This window comes from Ischnura elegans, chromosome 1 (assembly GCF_921293095.1).
Source record: "Ischnura elegans chromosome 1, ioIscEleg1.1, whole genome shotgun sequence".
Taxonomy (NCBI): Eukaryota; Metazoa; Arthropoda; class Insecta; order Odonata; family Coenagrionidae; genus Ischnura; species Ischnura elegans.
Window position 1 is genome coordinate 52,648,608 of NC_060246.1, and position 21,339 is coordinate 52,669,946.

At 38.6% G+C, this 21,339-nt stretch overlaps 1 protein-coding gene across 1 annotated transcript in view; it reads right to left on the reverse strand.

The window, feature by feature from the left end:
- Nucleotides 1–21,339, reverse strand: part of LOC124160578 — a 360,597-nt gene that overhangs the window by 239,706 nt on the left and 99,552 nt on the right. The window contains exon 2 of the mRNA XM_046536463.1: nt 10,116–10,362. The gene's annotated coding sequence lies outside the window, so the exon portion shown is untranslated. The remainder of the gene's footprint in view (nt 1–10,115; nt 10,363–21,339) is intronic.

A 21,339-nucleotide genomic window follows, 5' to 3' on the forward strand; every position in this document is an offset into this window, starting at 1 on the left:
CACTGTTTTTGAGATAAATCAATTTAACGATTTTGTGATAAAAATGAACGATTTTTTAATAGTTTTTCACGGCTCTTTTTAATTTAGTCTAGTGAAAAACTATTAGAAAGTAATCAGTTATTATCATAAAATCTTAAAATTGATTTATCTCGAAAGTGTTGTAATGACATCTGTTTTGTCCTGCATGTGCAAGTCGGTGAATGTTAGAAAATTTTACGCTCTTAATTTCACTCGGCAAATAAAAATACATTATTATTACCAACTGTTTCTCTTTTGAAGGCACCTTAGCCAATCTATTCCTCACCCCTCTCTTGTTCATCTTTCATTTATCTTCATTTTTCATCCTTTATAGCCATTTTCAGGGCCTGGAAGGATATATGGATATCATTGATTATCTTACACTGTGTTAAATGTCACCAAACTCAATTAGCGTTTATTATTATAGTTTTAATTTTCCACTCAATATTATTTAAAGCATAAATGAGACCTCAATCTCTGGAAAAAATTATAGTAGTGTGCGAAAACGAATCTCTTGTTGGAATTTCTGCTTAATCATTTTTAAATATGACTTCCCATTCTTGTAATACCTCAATAAATAGAGACCATAGGGACATGTTAGTCTGGAGAAAGTTGCACATAAAATAATTTTTAATTTGAAATAACTTTACTGCCATGAATGACGCCACAAGAAGCACACGCATTGATGATTTTTCGTTTGGAGTCAATGAAAAAGATATTAACGATAAAATGAAATTCACGGCACGATATTTATATATATTATAACCCATTTACATAGTAAAACTTTGCTCGTCTAAAATGATATCAACCAGTGTAAAAATGCCATAATTTTTCATGGCTAAACATTTTTCCCAAATGGTGTCTTTAGGGTATAACTTTCGAATAAATGTATAAAAATATACAGGACTTCAATGAATATCAAGTATTTATTTAATTCAAGGTAGGAGAAGCATACGTTATGCATCAGTATAACCTTGGCATCAATTTACTTGTTTCTGTAAGAAGTATTTGAATCGGGTAATGGATAGAAAATCTAGTGAAAGGTAGCTTTCAGATTATTTTCCTTGGGCCAATACGAAATTGTATCAATGCGAAATCACATAGTCCTTTACTTAAAGATAAACATTTTAAGTTTAATTGACTTACCCAACTCTCCTAATCAATTATCCTATATTTAAGGCGATATCGTAGAAAATCATGGTCGATATAGATTAGAATTGTCATATTTGAGTTGAAAACACTTAAAGGTCGAAGTTATTTGCAAAATTTAACATAGAATTTGAAACTCAAACAGAGCACAATGAGTGCAAAAATGAAAATTTGACATGTTGTATGCGATGCTAATTACCCTTTATTATTTCATCTTATTATTTGATATACACGAGAATCAAGATTCTTTTAACCTTTTCCAAATTACAGCCAATTTTCCGTGAAGTAACCGATACATTCGCGTCATGATCATGATCTTAACTCAACTAGTGAACGAGTTATTTACATTTTTAAAAGGAACCTGATGTGGAGCATTAGTGACCCCAAGCAACATGGGCTGCCCTAATCTTATTTCTCCGTAATCCACGTTCCCGGAACATTTGATGAGGCATTATTAGAATAATTGGTCATGGAAATGGGCCATGGGAGAGCGGACATGCGGTCGCTGGTAACGCAACCCACGCGAGCGGCCCAAAGTAAGGGGTTGGGGGGTTATAGGACCCTTGGGAGCAATAAACGCAAAGGGGTCAGGCCGGAAGGGGAATGGGGAAGGAATCAGAACGGTAGTGCTTTCTGGAGTGATCGGTCTGCGCAGAGAAGGGTGGACAGATCGCCGCAATGGTCTCTTCCCGGACGCAGTCATCTTTGCAAGCATGAAGAGCCTAACGATTGTTCTCACCAGCTTTTGACGGAGTGTAGATGGAGAACGAAAACCTCTACAAACTTTCCCTCACTCGGCACCGCCCGTATCTTCCCCTATGCGTGACTCCCTTCTATTTCTGATTTCCACATAAAAGTATGAGTCGCGTGGCGGGACATCCAATATAACGCTTATTTTAGTTTTTCTGATGCAAAAACTGAAATAAAACTCACCCTCGGAAGGAAATGAGATGAGTTCTCGATGGAGATGGAGAGACAAACAAAGACCGACACAAGAAAAAAAAAGAACATCTTGAAAAGTGGGGAATTGTAATACGGGAGGACACCCATTTTTACGATTGCAGTACTTCGGATGTATTTTTTTCTGACCATGAGATCTCCAAAAAAATGCATGTTGTTGTTGCTATCATAGGAGAAATTCACAGGCAACATTTAAGATTTTTAATATATAGTCCTAGGTTCTGTATTGCCACATTTTAAAATTATTCCGTCAATAAAGAATCTCTATTAAAATTCAATTGGTCATTAAAAAAATGCCTTTCTAAAAATGTACGTGCCTCCATACAGGATCACCCCGAGAGTTTTAATCAAGGCACTTGGTAAGATATGATTAATTAAATATCCCATAACTACAGAAAAAACTGTTTCTTTCTTAATCAGCATAATAAAGAGATCATTGGCTGTATATTATAGAAGAGCGCTCTCTCGTAGTAATTTTCTTTGGTAGGATAAAAGTTTTATAGTGACGCGAGTCGGTATCTCCTATGCTCATATAGGATTTTGCATAATATATTTCTCGTCCTCTCATAACTAAGCTTGCCTCTACCAGTACCCGCTCGAATGCAAAGTACCTGTTCTAGTTTGGGTTTGAGATATATCGGTGATTGGATCAATATTCTAACATATAAAGACGTGATCTCATATGTTTCACGACAAGTGAATTAAAAAAAATATATTCTGTCCACATGATTTCTTTCCTAAAAACTAGGGGTCGACAGCATTTTACGAATGCTAAAAAATGTTATTTTTAAATGAATATATGTGATGCATTTAACACAAAATTTACAAATGAAAGTAAGAAGGCCCCACAATGCTTACCACTACAAACAAGGTTAATGAAAAGGTGTTTTTATTACTTTCTGATGACATTGGGTGGTTCATTTTTGAAAATCAGAATGAATACGTTATACTCAAGGTCACCAATCGATTTTTATCATTTATTTGTCTCTACTGGGAGACAGAAGGTTATCACTCAAATGTAAAAAACAGTTGTGAAAACAATGACATCACGTCTAAAACATTACCTACGTGCAGACTATGCCACTCCAATTCTATCAACACCGTGTCATTCTATCATAGGTAGAGTATGAAAAATATATTACTACCTTTATAAGGACATAATCGTTTAAATTCAACCAATATTAGAAACTATAAATTAGATGGAGAACTATCCTAAACTTTCTTGACCTCAACCAAATCACAATCCAGAGCTTCTACGATTAATAATAATTTGAAGGAGCCTTTAAACGCGAAAGAATATTTGCGCTTACTAATGTGAGCTTGTTTATAATTCGTGAAAAAGGTGCCCATTCAGGAAGGAGTTGTTCCCCGAAGAGAGAGCAAAACAGCCCAACCTCCCCCCTGTGGATGCGCAGCAGGTGAGCCGGTCCCGAATGCAAAGGCCCTTCATTTGGGGCCGTCGTCGGCTCTCTTATTGGCGCCGGGACGTCACGGTGCTCCCTCCCTCGCTTGCTGCTTTAAACGCGCGCCGAGTGTGGCGAGAGATAAGCGAAAAGCTGGAGGCGAGAAGGGACAGGAAGAATGTCTAAAAAAAAAATAATAAACAAAACTAAATTCCCCTCCCACGTCGTGTTACTTTTTTCAAGTACGATACATACGTATACATACGCATTCTCCCGCATGTAATTAAGCGTCCCGGTGAAGCCATTTCGTGCACCGTCCATGTCGAGGCATTGGGGCGCACCTGCCCAGCATATCCATCCAGCCTCCCACCTCCTTCCTTCTCCTCTCTCTCCCTTTTCACTTCGCTCTTCCGTCCGAATACCCGCCTCCGCTTGTTGTCCTCCCGCCATTTTTTCCCAGCTCACCCTCCCGGCATGCACCTGCGCCTTAACAAAAGCCGGCACACGTATCTCCGACGATGCTATGGGTGGAGGAAAAGGGTTAAGAGAGGAAAAAAATACAACCAGACCACCAAGAAAATTTACGACATGGCTTTCACCAATAGCTGTGTTTAGGCTCTCTCTGCCATTCTACGCTTTTCGTATTGCCGAAAAGCACACTGTTTGCTTACGTCCCCGTTCCTCTTGAGCTTCAGGACCAATGGAGTGGGCAAACGTGTCATATAGTAGCGACTCGATACATTTTCAATTTTTAATGTCGGCACCTATGTCTACTAAGGGCCCATTTTCTTCTACTACAAGCTACTTGAGAATGTTATTCCTCTTGTATAACAAAATTGCCCGGAAGTGTTCATCATCAGATAATCATAATGAACTAATGCCAATCCTGGGATTTGTTTAACGCAGGTCTTCGTTCAACTGTCAACTATAATTTATGTTAAAATGCCTTCTTCTGAATTTGTGAAGACGCTTTGGAGTTGGTGTAACTTCGTATCTGGTAATTATTATTTCAATAATTAAACATTAAAGACTGCAGCCAGACCACCAAGAATATTTACGACATTGCTTTTATCAATAACTGTGTTTAAGCTCTCTCTACCATTCAACGCCTTGCGAATTGCCTACGAGGGTAGTCTTTTAAGTGGCGGGAATAGAACGTTTCTTATCACCTAGCAACTATAAATGGCGTTTGTAAACAACTTTTTGAGTTGGTTAATGGCCATGCAAAGTTTCATTAAGATCGACCTGATAGTTTTAAAACGGTGGCGTGTCAAAGTTCCCAAGTCGGGGTACGAGACAGAATTAAGTCATGAACAGTACCGCACCACTATTTTCTATAACTTTCAGCGAAGCCTCACCCTGTAAGAATGCGTTACTGAACGTTTTGTTGTTTTTTGCGAAGAAGCACCATCAAAGACAACCGTTTATCGCTGGTATGCAGAGTTTCAACGAGGACGCAATAGCCTAAGTGACGAACCGCGTGAAGGGCGACTAAAAACCGCCGTCAATCAAGAAAATGTGGACGCTGTACGTAACATGATTATGGAAGATCATCATGAAACATTCCGTGAGATTCAGGCATCATTGGAGGTCATAAGTACCTTAGTTCAAAATATCATACACGAAGAGTTAGATGTTAAAAAATTGGTTTCCCGCTGGTTACCGCACCTCCTCACAGAAGATCAGAAAGCAGCTCGAGTCAAATGGTGTCAAAATACTATAAAACGATTCAACTCAGGAGCATCAAAGCACGTTCACAACATCTTAAAATGAGATGAACCATGGATCTCTAGCTACGAGCCTGAATCAAAACGCCAGACTTCCAAAGTGAGCTCAAACCGACCAAAGTTGTTCACTTTCGCAGCGTTTCTAAGAAAATGGTCGCATCGTCCTCAGTCAAGTCAGAGCATGTAGCAAAGATTACTCTTGAAAATCAAAGAACAGTTTATGCTCAATGGTATACAACCATTAGCTTGCCGAAAGTGATCGCTGAGCTTCGAAAAGATTACCCAAATCGACGCATTACGCTCCATCATGACAATGCAAGCTCGCACATCGCTCGAATCACAAAGTCGTTTTTGGAAAGGCAAAACGTCGAAATTTTTTATCATCCTCCATATAACCCGGACTTAAGCCCCAATGATTTTTTTACATTTCGCAGAATCAAGAATATGATACTAGGAAAGTTCTTCCAGACGCCTGAAGAAGCCGTTTATGCCTACAATACAACCCCTACTTCGGAATGGAATAAATGTTATAACAACTGGTTCCATCGAATGCCAAAGTGCATTGAATATCGTGAAGAGTACTTTGAAAAACAAAAAATGCGTTGTTGTACCTCCTATAGTTTTCTTCATTCCCGACACTTAAAGGGCTACCCTCGTATTACACTCTTTGCCGGCGTGCGCGTTCGTCTTCGACCTGAGCATCGGGACCAATGCAGTGGGCAGACGTGTTATCTAGTGGCGAATCGATAGTGAGTTGATGAAATAGATCATTCTCAATGACCGAAGTGAATTATCTTTTTCTTATCCTTCTTATCCATGTGTAGTGACTTTTAAGGTTTTTTATAAATTTCTGGCTTCCTTGAGCTAACTCATTACGACTAACAAAAGCATATTGCTTAATTAAATGATAGTTTTATTGTGCCTGTTCTTGAGGCCAAGGATAGATCCTTAAGTTCCTTTTTTCTTCGTATTTCAGGTCATACTCTGTCCAATAATTCCTTAAATTATTACTTAAACATTGGCTTACAAACAAATTCTGTAGAATCGCATCCTCGAAAACCGAGAATTTTCATTGCCTTGATGTTGAAGTAATGTCAATACGTTCTATTAACTAAAATCAAGAGGCGTGTTCATATTATTATTATCATTGTGTCATTAACTTATTCAAAGTAGGCATCGGGCCATAAGAATATTTAATGCATGCAAATTAATTCAAGAGTCAATATATCCTAAAAATATTTTAATACGTGGCCTTAGATTCCATGTCAATACCTACTGCAGGTTAACAACAGCATATGGTAAACCAGCAACAACCTGAGCATATCCAATAAAATACTTCTATGTTTTGCTATAGAATTCTTGTCGCCTCACAAATTCCTCATTCTGACAAGCAGTCTAGCTTCTCGTATTCATTTATATTGCACCATAACCTATTTATCTCATTTTCAAATTTCCCTTTACGGGACATTTCTCAATACAATGTCATTCATTCATTTCTTTTTCCATTATGATCTATTAACCTGCCACACACTCCTTCCGTTGAGAACGATTTTCCAGGCTGATTGCTGTTATAGCCGTGATAAATACATCTGATGCCGTGTAACCAAACGTGTTGGTTTGGGAAAAATTAGCATAAATTACTTTCAGTAGGAAAGTTTTAAGGTCAAAGTTGAGAAGGGAATATTGTAAACAAAGACTTAGAGAGAGACAATGAAAGCGCAGAATTTAGAGACGAAAATGAAGTTTTGAGCAGAATTTCTCGCGCCTAAAAATCCCTGGCAAATACGGGCACTGGGACTCATCCCAATGGATTGAAAGCCCCCGGGGGGACGGGGAAAGGTTGAGCTCACCGAAGGGTCTCGGGCTTTAGACAAAATTTGTTCCCACCACCCCTTTAAGCCCTGCTCTCTACTCCAGCGACGAATGATGGAATTAATGAATTTCACCGCGAGGCGTTGGAATGGCTTTAAAATTTGACGCTCTCGTCGACAACGAAATGCTAGCTAGCTGCGCATATCGCATGCAGCCCTCCCTTTGCCCTCCGCCAGGGGAAGAAATGGTATATGCAGCGAGCCGCCGCTTGAGAGTCGTTGTTCCACTGTGAAACGAATTGCGTAAATGAATTTCGTGGATGACAGCTGGGATTATTAGATGCCATTCACGCCAGCCGATCCCTTCGATTCAAGCGCATTTACCCAACGTGGAAGTGCAGTTCAACTTCTTTCCTTAGAACCCCACCCTGTGGTATCCACTAAGTTGCCATTTCATGGAAAAGTTCGGTACTTGCTGGCTTACATTTACATTTGACTCCTCCTGTACTAAGCTATAACTGACGACTTATATCACTAGGATAACTGTACGTTACAATTTTTTTTCCAAGAATTTATCTCCGGAAATTGATAGATTTGCAATACTCAGGTCTATAGGTTGGGCGGTGCTCAGCCGCCGACACAGAAACGAATCCACCTCATAGCTGAGCTCGGCGATTCGGCTGAAAATAGAATATGCAACTCCTTGAAAACATTCGGAAGTGGAATAAATACTCAATATTTAATATTAGTTTTGCCTTTCATTATTCTTAAAATAAAAGTTCAGCTTGTTTGCGTGTAATTTGAAAAGGAAACGAAAACATTTTGTTAAGTATCACTCTTTTAAAATATCATGAATACGGATCATTTAGTGTATGAATCGAAGGATTTACTATATTTTGAGCTCCAACTCTACTTTTAAATGCCCTTTACCAGAGGTTTTTCCAAATAATCGATATTTAATTTCCTCTTTATCACAAATTTGAGAGAAAAACACATTTATGGATCCATTATAGCTTTAAAAGCTTAGCAGCGATTGGAAGCGTAGAGATAGGCTAATAGAAGTCACATTTCAAAAATCAACTCATTCAATTTTCGAACATTTTTGAATGAATATCTTGCTACACCACTAAACCGTCCCTTCCGTACGTTTCAAAACCCTCGTTTGAATACTGTTCAATGCACAGAAACGCGTGTCGTGCCCTGTTGTCTCTGAAGTCAGAGAATGCAATGAATTATTCAAGCGAGATGGTGTCGTCCTTACCTGTGATGTGAAATGCTCCACTAACTTATAATAAAGCATCTAACATGAGGGCAAGTCTGGTGATGCATAAATCGGGGATCATTCCACTGAGGACAAAAGCGCGTAACAGATAGGGCAAATGTGCGTGTTCGTGGAGGAGAAAATCCTTGGGAGAATATGACGAGAGGGAGAGGAAGAACGACCCTTTAATCTATTGACGCAACAATGCTAACAGCTGTTTATCCTCTATTTAAAGTCGTGGGGCGTGAAGATGCATAAGGAGGCGGCCATTGTGCCTATTTTTCTTCCCATTATAAGCCTCGGCGAACAAACGGGCTATCCGCTGGAGGAAGGGAATGGTAACACTTCATTAAGCCCCAGCAGCTTTCTTTACTTTATCATGGCTCCTTTTGAGTGTTGAGAGAAATGAAATCAGGCCCAGAGAAAGGGAGAAAAAAATCTTTGGACAAAAGGAACGAACTGGGGCGCGTAGAGATAAAGGAGTGGACTTGGAAAAGATAGGGAGAGGGAATCGAGTCCATTTTACGAATAAAATTGCACAAAATCTAGCATAATAGTGGCTGCATGATATTTAAGACGGAACTTGGTGTGATTGGAGGCATCGATGAAGGCTCCGCGAACCACATACCATTTACTAATTTCATTATTCGATAATTAATTCATATTATTGAAATTTTGCGATCGAGGAAGCGAAGGTGTCATTTCATTAGCAATAATTATATGAAGAATAATATCTTAGGCGGCATTCAATTTTCTCTCGCATATGTAAATTATGTTCCAGTAAACTAATTTATTGGTTCATGAGAACAATGAGATGGCATAACTATGGGATTCTTTATGTAACATTCAGATATGTTTACACGTGTAATGAGTACAAATAGATATATCCTATGATTAATTCTTCATAAATTTGTGTTTCATTTTTTAAATGTCCATTTATGCAAAATTATTTTACTACTGTAGTAGTGATATAAATTTTGCACCTGAGCCAAAAACATTTGCTTAATTTCTGCAAAATAATTAATACTTCCGTTCACTTGGGAATGGGAGTTGAATGTGCGTTTTCACTGGGAATGAAGGGATTACACTCTGCTTGATGAAAACTCATTCGATGGAGCTATAGGTCAATTTCGCACGCCATTCACGTCATTGACGGAAACAATAGGATGCGATATTCCAATGAGTGCCCCTGGTCCCCATCTAGCTGAGATTGCATAGTCGCGCATTTCCCTTCACCTGTTTCAAACCATTGACACATTTTTTAGCCAAAAAATTATTTTTTTTTAACTTAACCATCAACAAATAATTGACTCGTCACAATTCACTTACTTTTATCACATCCATTTCTTCGTTTATTTCCGTATGTTAAAGTATAATGGGAGAGAAGAAAAAAATCTAGGCTATGCATTTTTTCGTTTGGTACCACCTCCACGATAGTTGTATCTTTGATTTTATTCGATTCGTATTTTAAGAGCGTAATAATTATTTCTCAAATATACCACGATGTTAATTTCAATTTTTTCCGACAGTGATCCCATACAATTCAATCTAAAATTGATATTGCATTCATATTTTCCGGGCCTCCCCTGGTATTTTTTAATATAACTACTATATACTATATATAATTTTAATATAACTACTTCGTCAATCATCACACATTAAACAACGTCTTGAAAGCCCGGAAAGAAATGATTGCATCAAATACTCACCGCCGAAATATTAACAATAAAATTGTATTAATTGGGTTCCTGTACGTAGAAGATGCAAACTCCCTTCTTGTACTTACTTGAAGACGCAATCTCCGAATAATCAGTGGCAGAAGTGTCGCTTTATTCTCTTGGTGGAAGTCAGCTGTCCAACGGCCCTATGTCGCAGTTGAGGAATGCTGGAATTCCCTCGTTGAGCATTAAAGAGGCCTAAGATGCAGGTTTGCGAATGCCTTTTGCGGCACCCCAGGGGTTCCTCGTTCAACGACCACGCTGGAGTGGTCCTCAGCGTGTCAGGCGCTGTTGACTGAGTTGTAGCCAGGTCACCTATAGGGATAAAAAAGAAACAAAAGGTTGAAAAGAGGAAAATCAGCAGCAACTTTGAATATATTTTGGATACAAAAGTTTTTATAGATTGCATTATTTATTCGAATTGGTGCTCGGAAAGCATCTTGCTTCCACTTGCAAAGAATAGAAGAAATAATTTTCATTCAGTTTTTTTTTCTCAGCAAGCCTACATCACTCATTTCAAACTTCTTTTCTCTAACTGTTAATGAATCCAGAATGCATAAAAATACATTTAACCTTCACTACCGCTTATCATACCAAATATAGGTGCTCTCGTACTTTTTTTTATCCACCCGTTTTGCATCGCATATGTATAAGTTGCGCAGATAAGCTCCTATTTTTGATGCGCGCTGCAATTGGATTATTAAGTGAAAAAACTTTAAATTATGAATATAGGATCTCAAACTTTTTCATTATTAATTGATTCTATTATTTTCTCGATATCTTGTGGTAACTTAAGGTAGACAAATAATATTGACTTATTTCTGCAATTTTTTTTGGTCTCTATTCTCAGTTGAATCTTAAATTAAAAATACAATGAAGCGCCAAGTGCAAATTTGGGGAATTACGGTTTTAAAAATATTGTAAGGCAAATTTAAAAGTATTGTAAGGCAATAATCTTTTCGTTATCTATTCTTATTATTAGTTTTTTTATAAAGAAAAATAATGAAATCATGCAGGGGTACTCATAAAAAAGTAGTTCTCTTTAAATTAAAAACAAGACATGCACCTAAATTTCCTCTGGACCTAGTTATCCCACTAATTCAACACTGGAAAACGCGATCATGGAACCCAGTATCCTTCGTTGCAGAACATAATACGAACACAGCGACATCAGTCAGCGGCCAATATGACCGTGCTCTGCTACAACAACTCGGCTCAGCTGCGGAAGGCGGAGTCTACAATGGCATGCGTACTCGATTAACCAAATCCCTTCTAATCGGATATAGCCTCAACAGACTCCAGCCTTCCTGCACAACCATCCACGGAAAATCCACCCCTTAAATGTGGAATTTGCCTTTGTTTCACCCTTCTTCTCCATCAATTACTATGAAACCATCTACAAAATCCTTCTCACCACGATTTTTAGCCCAAGAAACCCCACTCCCTCCACAAAATCACTTTGCTTCGCCTAATTGAATGTGCACGTGTACCTTTGGGGCTTAATACAGCGGTTCCAAAAGCTGTATCTTTATTTTATACGCTCAATTAAGTTTATTTTTATTTCCAAATCTTTGCCTTACTTATGGCGATGCCACAGATCCATTTGTTTTTTATGAATCTGCACATAGTTATCTTATTCGTTTGTTTTATATTTACATACCACTTGAATTGCTGATTTCAAAGTGAATTATTAGCCGCTTATGTCAGGTGTACTTTGGCAGGCTAATTTTTATGAAAAGAAATGCATAATTGTAGATGCCTTATCCTATCTCCAAATTCATTTGATTACTTCTGGTTAGTAAACTTTCAATCAACTGTTTGTTTCTGTTATGACTCTTACGTTTTAAATAACATTAAGTTATAGATTCGTTGCGCACTTGAAATTGAGGAATTTGAAAATAACAAATAAAAATATTCATGAATACATTCTCTTATACAGTCGACCTCCGTTCTAAGTATTACAGATCCTCAAATCCACGTGAAATTCGTGTTCACATAAACTACTTACATAGTGAGATGAGACTCCTCTATGTCTCTCAATTTCTTCGCAGAGGTTTTTCACTACTGCGTATGACTTTTGTCGTTGTGAAAAAATTGTTTCGTTCTCCTTCTCTTATGCATTTTGTTTTTATTTCTCACCTAAACCATATCTAGGATTCCTCCCAAATTGTCTGCTCCGTGTTTAAGCTTTATCAACTAATTTCTGAGTCGCACATGAATACGATGCACTAACTTTACCACTTTGCGCATCTTGTACCTTTAAATATGTTCAAATATGGCCTCAGAATATTTTGGGCAGTCAGACAGGCAAATGAAGTGTGAATAAATGTACATGCCCTTTCATCCATCTTTGTTTTTTCGAGCTCATTGATGGATTAGTTGATTTTTCCAAATAACCTCTGCTCGGAGGGTGTTCAGAAAGATCAACCCCGGTCTAACCCTTCCTTAGTCTGCGACCATTCAAAGTCGTAGCCTCCCCTATTTACCAGGACCGATTACCCTCAGATATCGCATTTATCGTTCAAGAGATTATTTTTTTCAAAATAAAGCCAGATGCTTAATCATTGTTTAGTTTTCTTTGATTTATAATTTCCTGACTAAAATGAAACATCTCCTCATGGTACTTGATATTCATTCATCATAAGTTAATTCATCACGAACTGCTGTCTTAGATAGGTAACATAGGCATTTTGCTTATTAAGTAGGACACCGAGGAAGGAAGGATAAAAAAGCTCGCCGCCAAAATTCACCTTCTCCTAACTAAAAAGGAATGGGTCCACAGCGTAACGCCCTCCATCAGAGGGACTAGTAACTGCACTCATGTTTACTCGAACCACCAAAAGAAGACGTCGAATTACATGTGAAACATTTTTCTAATTCGATGATTGGAACTCAGACTTTTCCTAAAATTGTTTATAATCAATTCATTGATAAATTAAAAAATCAAATATTGAAAAAAGGTTTGTTATCATTTTCCATTTATTGTCTTTTAGCGAAACTTCCTTGTATTTAGGGGAAATATAAATAAATAATATTTCATTGTAAAGTCTAGTAAACTATTCGGTATTATTAATTAATACCTTAGCCGCAACGCCGAATTCTAAGTATTGTAAGTTTCCCCATAGCGGGAGTTCTGGAATAGATTGGGCATAAAGCGAGGTTGGAAGAAAAATTAGGTGATCGTTTGTAGCACGAGTCTGCCTGCTGTTGCGGAAGTACGGCAAGGGCACGGCGAGGAACACCGAATTCCATTCAAAGAGTCCCTCCTTAACCTCACATGCCTTTCTGGAGCATACAAGAAGTTTTTTAAAACGTCTGACAAGTTTTCGCCTGGAACAGAATTTTTGAAAGGCACTCGCACGTATCGATTTCGTATTTTCACCATGCACTAAGAGTGAAATCAATTTTAAAGGACTTTCGGCAATTTAATAAATAGCCATCTTTTTAGTTATTGGCTGATTTTAAGTGAGCTTCCATCCTTCCTCTTTATTTCGCTATGCCAAGCTAAACCGTTATTAACTTCTTTTTAACCTTTACACGCTCCTCTCAATTTTTCAGCTCTCTAGTAACGCCATGTAGGGTCAATTTCAGCTATTATGAATGACAATCAAGTCGGATTCCATGTTACTTAAATGATACCATGATAAGTCCATGCCCAATGGTGTATAGGAACTTATGAAGTGATAATTTTTTTATAAATTCCAATTCCGTGGAGAACACTGTGTGAGGTAAGTTATGTCCTAATTTTCAAATCAACTGACCTGACGTCAGAAAGATAAATGACGGTAGGAGAGAGGACAGGTGCATCAAAGCGTTTTGGAAATGTGCGAAGCGGTCTCATGATAACTTCAGCCTGCGCATAATGACTCGCTCCGAGAATATCCCTGTCATTTTCGACGTCCACCATTCACGCTTGTTGAGATATAGCCTCGCTTCTCGCTGAATTTCCATCCATTAATCATCGTCTAGTGGTTTTTAATATTACCTTGCAATTTTATTACGTCCTTGGTTTCAGTTCGTAGTGATCGGTCTTCAACCATCCGCTCTCTCTCTCTCTCCTGCTTCCTTTAGATCTTCTCCTTAGAATTCTTTCATTATTCCGCGTCCTCCCATTGACGTACCGTGAGTTATGTCGTTTTCATTTCGTAAATCAAGTTTTGTCACCCATATAACCTTTTAATATGAAAGTTACTTTGCAATTATAAATATGATAATCTCCTAAATACCCCAGTAATAAAATAATATTATACATGTAGTATGATTGAAAGAGTTACGAAACCTGAGATGTGTGTGATTACCATATCTTAATAGGAGTTCACGGAAGAAATCAACAGCAAATGTAAAAAAATGATGTAGTAAAATACATTTTAATGGAATTTAGCTATAACAATGAATTAGTTTTAGTATAATAGTATAAAATAATATTTAGTTTCGCAATATATTTTCATCCATGAGTGATCACTTGGTGAAAACAACTCATTTCAGTATCCATTCATAATAGCTGGTATCCTTGAAAGAGAACCCCGTTGGCAAACAGAAGTGAAACAATTTTCACTAAACGAGGATTCATGAAAATATCTCAAAATAAGTTTAATTCTTAACAATTATCGCATTATAATCTGCCTGAATTACATTGTTTCCGTTCTTCCCTTTTAACGGATTACAACGAGTAGATATAAGATGAATTTTGGATCATTTTTTTCATTGTATGAGGTCCGTTTACACTTTGCAAATTGTTAACGATTGGCAACCAATTTCCAATCTCTGTTCGTTCCCCTTTTATAATTAAAAAGCAGCAAAGGGAAGCGCAAGCCAGATGGTCCTCTGGTCCATACATTGGAGACGATGCGAATGAGAGTGTTCGACTAATGACCACAAGGGGACAAATAACTGCCTCCTCCGCCTCCTTCACATGCAGTGGGTAAGTTTAGATAACATCCTTCGCCTACCCCCGAGATCGCGGCGAAGGCGTAAATTGCGATATAGGTACTGAGGCGTAAATTGCGATATCTCACTGTAGGTACTTAGTCCACGAGTGGAACGCATATGACACGTTTAGACACAAATATGTTATAACTAGTAACTATAGCACTAACTAGCTGTAACTATCGCTCTTGGAGCTACGGTAGTCCTACGAGCCAAATTTTCACCATGTTTAATACACCACTGGTTAGATGTAACTGCCTGGTATGGCCTGGTATGGAATTTGGAGTTGCAACCCAACGGATAAGGTCATTTTCGCCATGTGGGAAGGGTAGGGAAAGTAGGGTGGAGAGAAACCCGGTGTCGAATTTTGCCTCCTCTTATCGAAAAGCGCTAAGGGGACCATACAACGGACTGAGTGTAGCCCTTCACGCAACTTCTAAGCAGGTGATTGGTATCTTCTGAAAATTCTTTGCCACCGCTGGTATTTGAACCCAGGCCCACGGGGTGTAAAGATAACGTTTCTAGCCGCCTCACCAACCCGATTTCCCGCAGCTTCTTATTCAACTCTTTACACATATAATCTTTTCGCACTTACGTTGTAATCTACCAAGTCAGGTAAATATACTCTTCTACATCCTTTATCACCTGTTGCAAATGGTTCTTGCAGGTCACTTGTCCTTCGACCATTGTCTTACAAGGTTTCATCTTCTTTCTTGACATCGGTTTGGCAAAGTCTCCTTGTTAGTCAGACAATCATTCTTCATAATATGGTCGATTTAATTTTTTCGTCTTTTATTTTAAGGCTTCGTTAAGATTTCTCTCTACTTCCACTTTTCTTAAGACTCCGTCATTGCTCACCGATTCCATATTTATCTATACACCAGTTGCGGTCATTTCCCCGTTTCAAGTACCGCATTGCGGCTGAAAATTACATCGCCAAATAACGACTTATACGTATTTGACCGAAATCGTGACGTGCGCCGTTTACCTTAGCCGCATATTTATGTCAGAGAGAGTGCGCGTTTGGTTTCAATTCAATATTTTCGGAGAACTTGCCACATTTTAAACTTCTCCCATTATTATAATTATGATATTTGCAGTTCAATATGCCTGTATAACACAGGTAATTTTTTAAATTTGACGTCAGCTTTGCTAAACATAATTTTGGCCCTGGATATTTAATTTTATTTGTGCAGTGACAGTGAAACTTTGACTAGTTTACTTTGAATCAGGTAGTCGCGGCAGAGCACCAGTAACCCCGTTTCCCTTGGCCCCCCTCACTACCACCTCCCCCTCAAACCTCCTTCCGAGTGGGTGGACGAGGTCCGACAGTGCGTGGGCCGTCCTTCAGCGAGAAGAAGTAGGAGAACCAACCACATCGATCATCGCCATCTCGGACAATTCCACATGGACACTGGTCGAATTGCGCCCGGAATCGATCGAAAAATTTCGACTGCGGCAGCGAGTGGGTGTCATCCGAGAACTTCTTATTTCCTTCACGTCGGCCCATTTGGAAGAGAAAGGGGTGAAAGGTTGTTGATAGCAGTGCGATAGGAGGGGATGAGGCGATTGTGTTTTGTTTCTGGTATCCGTTGGATTCCCCATAAATTATACGTTCGTTACGACACCGTCTCCCTTGCATCGTATGCTAAGATTGTGAGAAATACGGTGCGTTAACCTGCCTCCGCTGGTGCCATACTTCAAGATCCATTTTCAATCTATCGCAAAAATTACAGTGAAAAGTACATTTGCCGTCATTTAAGTAACCTCAGCTTTTGCCACTATCTCCACCATGGGATTTGAAAAAGCTGAGCATACTATCCGAGATTTGGTCAGCACATTCTTACATTACCCAAATGCTCGCTCACTCGTGAAGCTATTTAATATAAATAAAAGAATCAATATTTGTTAAGTAAAATAAGATCATTTAAAGTACGTTTATTCGACGTGACATGGCATTATTTCACCATCTACCTAGTTTTATGAGTGAAAGTTACTGTTTAAATAAACACTGTTGAAAAAAATTAGAGCAAAAGGCAATAATTAATTTCCGTGACAAACATTCATTTAAAAAAGTGTCCTCGATAATTCGTCACAGTGTAAGGCCTGAATTCTTATTTAGGTTAGAAGGTTGGCCGATTTTTTGCATTCCCCTTTCCAAATTAGTTTCCTACGGTTGTCCCTCCTATTTTTGGAAGCAGATTTATATGCTTGTGCAGGGATTAAGCAACTCCAAATCACCAATGAGAAACCTACGATGGAAATATTTACAAAGAAAGTATGTACAACATTTCCTCAAAGTAACATCCCTTACAAAACCTAATTGAAAATAAGAGCAAACTCAATATAATGACGTAACTAGTTAAAGTTGATGGAATATATTATCGACGTGTATTTTATTTTCTGTGTAATGTCTCAGTCTTACATGACTATCTATAAGATAATCCAGAAAATTAAGCTTGTTATGTGCACTCAGGCGTAGGATAGTTAGGATTGAATGAATAAAAACTTTTATCAGAGTCCCAATATATATTTGAAATTTAATCATCTCCATTGCTGGTAGGGTATAAACTTCTTGTTTTGGTGCTTACTCAAGAGTGACATTTGTTGAACCAACGTTTCTGATTTGTCCAAAAAATATTTTCAAACAATCCTACATCCTCACTTGTTTCTTCAATCCACCTCCCCATGTAGGCAAATATTTTGGTGTCCCCAAATATTCACACTTTCTGATAGACGAGGAAAATATTCTTTACGTAATTTGTTCATTTTTTATGCCGCATAGTGAAATTAGCGTTAATATTATATATTTAAACCCCATGAATTGACTCATCTAGAAAGAGCGACCACAGTAACGCTCACATTTCTCGCGCTTTTTTCTCACATTTGCTTTTAAAAGAAAAATAATTTCGTACCTAGGAATTGTCTATTCTCTTCAGCAAGAGAGAGTTGTTCCTCCACTATTTATGATGGGGAATATTTTTTTAATTTTACGCCGGTTGCCTTACGATTCCCGGTGACGAGGCGTGCATTAAACCACTCCCAGTCTTTTCCTCGCGAGGGATGGCAACTTCCCCTCTGGAGGAGTGTCACATTTCCTCCTGGAAAAAACGGCGCCTTTTAGCTGATGAGGCACTTAAGTGCGGTCGCGCGCCCTGAGACAGAAATAAACTCACTCATTCCAAATAATAAACATTTTCTTCTCCCACCCTTAACTCCCTCCCGAAACCGACGAACAAAACTCTGATGAAGTTTCCTCCCTTATATTCGGCCTCGCAGAAAAAAAAAGTGGTGGAGTAAAAAGTGAGTGAAAAAAGGGATAGTAGTAGGGAAGAACAAGGTTCCTTTTTACCGCTCACCGCGGAGGTGAAGGGGGCGAGTCTCCGCTTTCCGCTCGTTATTTTTTCTCCTCCCGACCAAGGCAAAAGTTCAACTTGAGGGTGAGGTGGAGGGAAATAAAAAAAGATGGGAAAAGAATGAGAGTTCGTAAGTCTCGCGACCTTTGGTGTGGTAGCCATTTTGGTCAGGTGTGTTTGTGAGCAAAGGGTGGATAGAGTCGGAGGCAAAGTAAAAGCGGGTGGTTGGAACTTCCCTCTCACCCTCCTCAAAAACTTTCCATTCTACTTCAGCGGGTGATCAATATTGTCCAAAGTCCATTTTTACGAGGTGCCCAGGCGTGATATATTATTTTCTCGGTGAGCAAATATTTCATCGTGATAAGTAACATATTATGAACTCGAATGCATATTTAAATGCACGAATTTTCTCTAAATCTTCTATCTTAAGTTTTTTGGGCTTGATACCTTCGCTTAGCTTTCAGAATAGAAATATTCTATCTTTAAGGGTAGTTGTTTAGTAAAAACATGAAGTCAAGATTCACACGAAGCATGGACGTTGTCGAAAAATAAATTTTTGCAAATAATTTCCAATCAGAATGCATTTTTTTTTTTAACAATCCATTGGCACTTAGATGTTTCTAATATGCCATGCATTGCGGAATTTTTGCTTCTTAAATGCTTTCGGGAAACGTGAACAAACAATTCAATAATTCAAGCGTACACAGTGTACTGCGTACACATATAGGCGGTCACCAGGCAACAGATTGCAGACCCCTCCTTTCTCTGTAAACATTGTTCAACGGTGCTATTAGCGGTGTCATTCCCAAAATGCACATTCCACAATCAAGCCGATATTTCACCGCCCCTGATATTATTCACTCTCAATTAAGGTAAGTATGAACTAATTCAAATTATGGAGCGAGGGCTATAGAAAGAGGTGCATTAGTTCATACCCTCACTGGTGCCTCATTTTGCCGCAATTATCTGGAATTTTAATGCCTGCTAACCATTAATAACTCATCTAGATATTGGAGCTCTTGTATTACCTTATTCTATCTGCCAAATGTATCGGAATAATACCCAGTATTTGGGAAATTAGCACCAAAAGTAAAATTTTATTTTTCGGAACAAATTATCATTTTTTAAATAACCCAAACACGTAAATTATGACTTAAAAATATCAATATACCTGAACACATATCATCGCTGATTTTCATGTTTCCTTCCAATCCAGCACGATCCAAGGTGTAATGAAATTCCTCATATACCTATTTATTTAATCGCACTTCATCGTTGAAATTGATTTCACGGCATTGATTAGAAATATTGCCTCTATAACGTTTTTTACCGCATAACTAAAGAAAAATTAGATTATTCACGAATTCTTTTCCCGAAAGCGTGTAATTTAGTGTCACTAAATACTTCTAATCACTGAAAATAGGGTACATCTTTTCATCACGGAAAATTTTTCATGCGTACCTACTCTAGTAGCAGATGAGTTTTTCTTCCAAATTAAAATCCAACTTTCTGTGACATGAATACGTGTCCTTCGGTATATTGGCTACGCACAGTCAATCCCGTCGGGTTGAACGTGATAACTGGTATTTCGGAGTTTAATTGCCAGTATTCTCTGCAAAATCTCTTGGTCTAAAAACATTTTACTCATGACTGAAATATATATTTTAAAATTTTACGCTTTACGTTGTCGATATTTTGGAACTAAGAAGTGAATATCCTTATTAATAAGACTATTCCAACTCGGGAAAAAATCACACTCCCAATATCGATTCAGGTTAGCTACACATAACTATGGATAAATGCAAGAATTAATTCATGGAGAGGGAAAGAAAGGGATAGGAGTACAAAAGTGAATGTTCCCAGTGGCGCAGCGAGGGGGGTTTTTGGGGGATAAACCCCCCCCCCCAGAGGTCAGAGAATTTTTCAATTTTAATCCATTTTATTTAATTAGACTGATATTACTTATAGAGCAATGTAAATATTATAAAGATATCCCTTAGAAGGCCGTAAAACTTACCATTTTGAACCATTTATCTTAATTTTTTCGGGGGAGGGCCTCCGCACCTCCCGCTCCCCCTGGTGGGTATTCCATACCCCCTAACTCTCCAGCATTAGTTTTGCCTAAAACCCCCCCTAGCCTCAATTCCTAGCTGCGCCCCTGAATGTTCCTATCCCTTTTTTCCTCTCTATGAATTTATATTCATGCATGTTTGGGCTTATGGCGTTGCATGAGTGAATGAGGGAATGAATGCCTACTGACGATACATAACTTTTTTCGTGCGCAGATTGGTGTGAGAGAGTAATGGCTGAACGAGACGCTCCTGCACTTATCTACCTTGGCACTCACTTACCCTTCCTCCTTTGCCCTCCTGCCGCCCACATGACAATCCCGCTGGGCCCTGAGGTGATATCGCTGGCGGGGATCGGTCCTACCAACTCAACTCCTGGCCTTCCGCTCATGGGTGACTGCCCACGCGAACTTTTAGCCCGTTAATCCTCGTGGTGGTGGACTTTTTTAAAGAGTAAATGGATGTGGGAGAGAGGGAGGAAGTGATACGACGGTCTATCTTCCTATCGTCCGGAGTGGGGTTGAGGGCAAAGTGAGGAAAAGAAGGTGCTACTACGTAGGGAAGAAGTTTGCGGTGGAGGAGGGGTTGAGTAGGGGTAGGCTGTCCGATACCGAGGTGAAATAAGAGGGTGGGTTCGGGGAGGATTCGATAAAAAGAGGTTTGGCTGATAGGAAGAAGATGCGAAGGAAAAGGTGATTTCCAAGAAAGAGAAACTTCGTAAAAAGCTGGGGCTTTTTCGGCCATTATCCATCCCTCAATTTCCAATTGACCTCGTAACCGTTACTTAACGTCATTTTGTGAACCCTGTCATTCTCTCTGTAGTTAGATAGCTGTCTCGTTTATAATTTCGTATTTCATTGGATCTTTTCTTCTGACCCTATTTTTAATTCTATTTTTAGATTCTCACCACAGAATTGCTTTTAAATATTAGATTTCACCAC